Below are 7,067 nucleotides of genomic sequence, written 5' to 3' on the forward strand. Positions count from 1 at the left end.
TATGTTATTTATATAAATATAAATCATACTGGGTCTTAAAGTATTAATGATGCATTTTATGTTGTAGTGCTGTTTTTGTTCAGACCAACATTCCATAAATTCACATCGTCCGTGGGCGACAGCTAAGGAATGAATGATACAGGGTCTCCTTCCAAAGTCGAAGGAAGCGAATGCCTCTGAGTCTTACAGAACTCAGGCCCGAAATGAAGAGCTCTGCGGAATTACAATGCACTTACAGTTGAGTTAGCAAGTTAATTTATTCAGATATATCTGGGGAGCAATTCTTCAGTCCATGCGCTTGGGAAATGACAGACATTTTCTCCCACTGAAGGTTTACATGTTTTGTCGATTTGGCAAGATCTAGAATCACCTCGGAGCTGAATCTCTGCATGTGTCTGCGATGGATTTTCTAGATTAGGTAAACCGAGGTAGGAAAACCCACCGTTAGTGTGATGGACACCCTTCCGTGGGCTGGGATTCTATTCTACATACAAAGGAGAACATTAGTTGAGCAATGGCATTCATTCCTCCTGTCTGGGTCCTGACCACATTCACACTGTGCCCAGCTGTTTCAGGCTCCTGACGTCATGACTTCTCTCCCACCATAATGGACTCTACCCCTGAACTCTGAGGCAAAAGGAACCATTCTCTTCTCAGGTCGCTTTTACCAGGTATTTTGTGGAAACAATGGGGGCAGTAGCTAGTGTCCATCACCACCTCCTGGGCACATTCACACGTACTTTCAAGACAGACTCTATGATAAAACAAAATAAAAATAGCCATTACAGAAGGCTGGGCTTCGAGTCTTGGTTCTTCTAGTTGATCTGCTGTCTGAAAATCTTCCACAGTGTCCAGAGAGTACACTAAGAGCAGGAGGTTTGTCAAAATGCTTGGCTCAACATATGTCTATCCAGCTCTAGGCTTCTCATATACCCACATCAGATGTTCGTTCTTCTCTCCGTTCCTGAGGTGTTTGTGCCACTTGCTTGGTTTTTGGTTTTTTGTTTCTTGGTGATTTTTTTGTTTGTTTTTTGTGACTCTGACAAAATACCTGAGCAGAACAATTTAGGGAAGAAGGACTTTGTCACCCTGCTTCAGAGTCTTTGTCCATTAGGGTGGAAGTGCTGTCAGAGCCAAGTTCCCACCTCATGGAAGACAGAAAGTAGAAAGGAGACAGAAAAGGATCTAGCGAAAGATGGAGGCCTGGAGGACATTCCTCCAGTGACATCCCCTCTCCATTAGGCCTTGTTTCCTAAAGTTTCTAGAAGCTCTTCAAATTGCACCAGCAGTTGATGGCCAACTGCCAGTCCATGAGTTCTTTTGCAGGACACTTCACGGTCAAACCATAACTGAATGACAGTTGTCCTGTTGAGGAGCACACGGGGTGCTCTAATGTATTCAACTTCAATTTCTATCCTTGTATAGTCAGTTTTCAAAGTGCTAAAAAAAAAGTACCCATAGTACAAAGAGTATGCCTCCCTGCAAAGGACCTAGAATGATGGCCTCTGTATTGTTGGAAAACTTAGGTCAAGTCCCGCAGCCTCTCAGACCTGCTTTCCCTATTTGTAAGATTGACATATGAAGTTCTTGCTTGGTGGGTAATTCCGAGAAACCAGTGAAGTGAGATTATGTGGAGCCTTTGCCGAGTCTTTTGTTCTCGAGAGTTTCTGGATGAATAGCTATTATTGTTGTCTATCTTTGGTGTGATCACCCTACAGACTGTAGGGCAACCACAAGGCAGATAACTGGCATATTTTTAACTCAGATGGAAACCACTGTGAAAACAAAACAAAACAAGTGTTTAGTGAGAATGATATCTCCGTGGAGGAGAAAGAATATCTGATATTGAAAGCAGTACTACCCAAGACATTAAAATGATAACCAGTGGGACACTGACTGATGCTTTCAGTATGAATTGGGTGCTCTTTACAGAGCAGGTGGAGGATCTGCTGGTGGAAGGAACTGCAAAGAGATGGTTCATTGGGTCCACATCACAATTAACGGGGAGACTCATGCCACCAGGCCCATGAGTGTGGCTAGCTAGCTTGTTCTAACATATATTTACACTTACTTTTTCTCTACCCCAGCTCAGTGATATAAGTTGATCAGGTGTAATGATCCATTTTACAGGTGAGATTATTGGAGGCTTGGAATGGTGATGAGGGTTTGCTTCAGGCAGACTTTGAGTTGGGTCTTCTTTTTTGAGGAGGTAGTATAACTGGGTAGTATAACTTAACAACACCAGCTAAGAATTATTGAAACAGTTCATTATGTCCCCTCAAGCATCCTATTGGTAGGTGTTCTAGATCACAAGGGCTTGGATCACAAGGGCATGCTCTGATCACTGTACAGGTGTAATTCTAATTAGCTCATCACAGGAAGTCTGGAAATAGGTAGAGAAGAACAGACAGAAGAGAGGGTCGGAATAGAATTGTTTTGTCTTCCTGGTGAGACTTGGGGTGGTGCTACAGGAGGACTGTCTGCATGGAAAGATCCAGGACTATCACTACTATTCTGGATTTTTTTTTCAATGATATTCTATTAATGAGTCAGAGAACAGTTTGATTCTACCTGCTTTAAGGTGTCCAAGGTTGTTTATTTGGTGATCTAGTGCAATGATGATAACATAGGGAAAAAGAGTACCATAAATCATGATGGCATTCCCAGCTGTATGGAATGTCATTGAGTTGCCCAAACAGCTTTCTCTGTTTGATGTCTTTATGAAGCTTCATACAAACACTCACAAGTTGAGACTGGAGAGATGGTTCAGAAGTTAAGAACAGGTATTGCTCTTGCAGAAGACCTAAGTTCAGTTCCAAGAGCGCATTAGGGTCACCACCTGTAATGCTAGCTCAAGGGGATCTGACACTTTCTGCTGGGCTCTTCGGGAGGAGAGGAGCCTTGTGTCCCATATGAACACACGCAAACATGTAATTTAAAAATAAAATTTTCTAAAAAGAAAAACAACTATGAGTTTAAGTTTAAGATTTGATTAAATTTCTTGTTTGAAAAAGAAATGAGGTCTGAATGTTGCTGTGGGGCATCTTATTTCAGACTTGAGAGGGCTCCGTGGTCCTCTGGGAGCACATTCCAGCCACCGCAACTAACAGATAATGTTAGTGCTTGATAAAGCATAAAACTGAAGCCAAAACTGTTGCTCCTCAAGGGCTCCATTGGGAAGAAACACATCTGGGGAGGATCTTCCGAGGAGACTGTTCTTCACTGCCTGGTGAGGTCTGACAGCCAGAGGCAGGGGCTCCTGCTGTAGCAAATGTGCACACCGAGCTGCACTTTCTCTGTCCCATCCTACTGGCTTCCATTGAGTGGTGTTAGAAAACAAAGATGGCATGAAGACCTTATATTTATCTTAAAATGTTGAAATCCACTGTTCTTTACATATGTAAATAATTTTATTGATATTTATAAATTAAGTCAGAGATATGTAAAATAACAGACTCCAGAGTAGTCATGAAAAGTACACTATTGGTTAAATCTGCTTCATAGTTGAAAATCAAATATTATAAATATAGTTTAACAACCCTTACAACCTATTCCCATTTCTAGAGGTATCCACGATCCCAAATCTTGAATGTATCTTCCTTGTCCACATTTTGTTCTGTTGTTAGGTAAGTTCAAGCATCTACAAACAGTATGGAATATTTCTTGGAATGTATTCAAGGTTGTCAGAAGTATTGTCCTGTGTAGCTTTAACTGTCAACTTGATACCTAGAATCATTTGGGAAGAGAATCGCAAAGAATTGCCCAGCTCAGAAAAGCTTGTGGGCAGGTCTATGGGAACTTGTCTTGATTAGTAAGAGACCAGTCCACTGTGGGAAGCTGCATTCCCTAGGCAGGTGGTCTTAACTGTATCAGAAAGGTAGCTGAGCATAAGCCTGCCTGCCAGCAAGCAAGTAGCATTGTTCATGATTTCGATCCCCCCTACATGACTTCCCTCAGTGATATAACCTGGAATTGTGAGCCAAATAAACCCTGTATCTTCCAAATTTGTTTTGGCCAGGGTATCTGTCACAGTAACAGAAATGAACACCAGTGGCTGGCTCCCCACTCCAGAAGCTGTTTTCAGTAGTGGGAAAGCCTTGGGATTGGGAACCGTTGAGCACACATCAGGATATTTTTGTATTTCAGAACTTGTGCATGGCAAAGGATCAGAAGCCTGGGGAAGTCATTAGCAGTTTAAGAATTTAGCATTTGCTGGTTCCACTCATAAGAATGCTAATTGCATCTACAAAGAAAAGCATAGCAATAATGTGTTTTTAAAATTAGATCTCCTAGCTGTATGGGACACACTGTGCAAAGTAATACCCAAACATCAGAACCCAATGCTTCACTTCACCCTTGGTGCTTCTGCTCAGTTTCTCTCCAACTTAAGCACAACTCTGGAATTTTTCCCTAGAGCCAGCCTTTCTAAACCATCTGAACTCATATCCTGGAGTTGTCATGGTCACCTTGACCTATTCAGACAGTCAAGTGATCTCCCAACTTCAGGGAGGAGATGGAAAATGACATTATTTCAGTATGAAACAGCATGTTCAGATTTAATTAGAGGCCAAGAAAATATTTGATCAAATAGGGTAAATGTTTTTGCAAAATATGTAGAGAGTCTTTTTAATGTATTATTGAAAATAAAATACAGAGATGAATCCTAATACTTTATTCATATTCATCTATATGTTCAACTAAGAATTTCCACAGCACAAGATAACTCAAACATCCGCCACAGATTATTATATAATAAATGATAAGATTTTGTTAATCCATTAATTACAAGCACCATCATTCTTTAATGCTTCTAGTTTTAGGATCCTTGAATTTTAAAGGCATTCCTCCTATCTCAAAGAGAAAGCTAAGAAAGAAGAAAATGAACACAGTCTTTGAGAGACTCCCCCAAATGGCTGAAGATCTACACTTCTACAGCCAACGAAAGTATCCTTTAAAAGGAAGATGAGACTAAAATGAAAATATTTTCAGATTAAAAAAAAAAAGGTGATAATTTGAGCCTCAAGGAAACACTGGAAGTTGTTTTCCATATACCAGAGTCACAGGGAATGAAGTTTAGGTGATAGCTCAGTGGTAAAAAGTTTAGTAAGTCAAGTGTTCCAAGCTCTCATCTATTGTAGGATGTAGTTTTAAAAATGCTAAGCTGTTTTGGAATTTAAGAAGGCAAGAATTCACTGTTCACACTTAGGGAAACAAGGAAGAACGATAATGAGAGACCATAAGTGCCAAGTGAAGAGAAATTGTAATAGTCACAGGAAAATCCACCCAGTAAATGACAGGAGATGGGAGAAAGCAACATAAGCAGGAGGTTACATCACTAAAATGATGAAAAAAAGTTAAAGCCCCAAACATCAGAAACTATATTATAGGAAAATGAAATAGATATTTTAATTAAAAGCAGAGACATGATGTATCCAGCCCCAGTTGACAGAACTAAAACCTCTGTACCTAAGGTTCTGGGTACATTGAGGAAGAAGAAGCAGAAAGAGTGTAAGAACCAAAGGATGAGGACGTCTTCTGTGCAGTTGTGTTTTCTATATACAAAGAGGAAGCTGTGCCTACAATATCGCAACAACATAGCTGCCTAAACAAGGCCATGAGATGAGGCCACCTACATTCACTCCTTCACCTTAACAGGTTTACCTCACTGGCACAGGCCCAAAGGCATGCAGCTAGCCTCTATGCGATTCTAAATCTAGTCAAGGTGAAATGAAGATTTCCTATATGGTAGGGCAGTTTCCTTCAAATGAAGACTTTCTCTCCAGGACTCTGAAGACTCAGATGGTCAACAAAATCTGGGAAAAGTGGAAATGTGGAAGATTTTTGAAGGCTCTTTTCTAGTTTGATAGAAGAAGCAAACAGCTGCTGGAGATGCAGGGGTGGAGCAGACTCTGACTATTTAAACAGTTTGAGATCTCAAACCTGAGGAGCTGCCTGCAAGCTTTGCAGAGAGCTCTAGGGGTTGCAGCCTTGCCAAGTCCTTGCCCAGTGTGTGTGTATGTATGTGTGTGTGTGTGTGTGTGTGTGTGTGTGTGTGTGTGTGAGAGAGAGAGAGAGAGAGAGAGAGAGAGAGGGAGAGGGAGAGAGAGAGAGAGAGAGAGAGAGAGAGAGAGAGAGAGAGATGGCTGCTTTTTTGAGCCATCTCTAAGTGATACCTTACCCATACTCCTGTTAGCAACCCCAGTAAAAACCCAACAGTTCATTAAGTTGTACTTTGGTGAAGTCATGACTTTGGCCTCTCATGGGTTCCCTGTCTGAAGTGAGCAGACATGGGGTGGAGGTGGGGAGACAGAACATGGTCCAAGAATGGAGTCGTGTGAGGAGAATTCTCGGTGCTTCCAAGTACACTCCGAGAAACCAAGACAAGCATCTTGGGACCTCAGTTTCTTCAAAATTCCGAATTATTCTTGGAATGTGTTTTCATATTTCAGCAGATAGGTTTACTTCAGATTACTCATTATTACTTGCTGCCATTATTCAATTAAATATTTAAACTATCCTGTATGGAAAAACATGCTTTTGCCATGTGTGACTTGTCCTTGTGATTGTAGACAGCTTGAACTCATGAGAATGTCACTCAGATAAGCTTTCAGAGTATAAATTGTCTGATGCTCTGAATAAAGTTGGCTATTGGATGAGACTTCAGTTCACCTATGTATCAGCTCCATCCCCCCATGTCCCACTGCCTCCAAAGTGATGATGTGTGTGCTGCATCTCCTTAAGAAATATCTCTCCTATAGAAAACTATTGCAACTAACTTACAATATTTAGGGTCTTTTATTTTTTGCCTAGAAATAAGGTATAGGTTTGTCTTGTCTTTATATCAGTCAGACAAAGTTTACAGATTTTCTTTCAAAATTTTCTTGTACACTTTGGACTATTAATTGAGTTTCTAAGTTGATAATATGTGCTGATGTCTTTGATTTTCTTAGAGTCTTACATCTAGTCACCTTGAAAACTCATATGATAATAGAGTTTTTATGCACAAAGTACTCATCAGTTAACCATAATAAATTTGCACAATGGAACATTCTGTAGCTTTGAAAATA

This window comes from Mus musculus, chromosome 9, assembly GCF_000001635.26.
Source record: "Mus musculus strain C57BL/6J chromosome 9, GRCm38.p6 C57BL/6J".
In the NCBI taxonomy this organism is placed as follows: domain Eukaryota; kingdom Metazoa; phylum Chordata; class Mammalia; order Rodentia; family Muridae; genus Mus; species Mus musculus.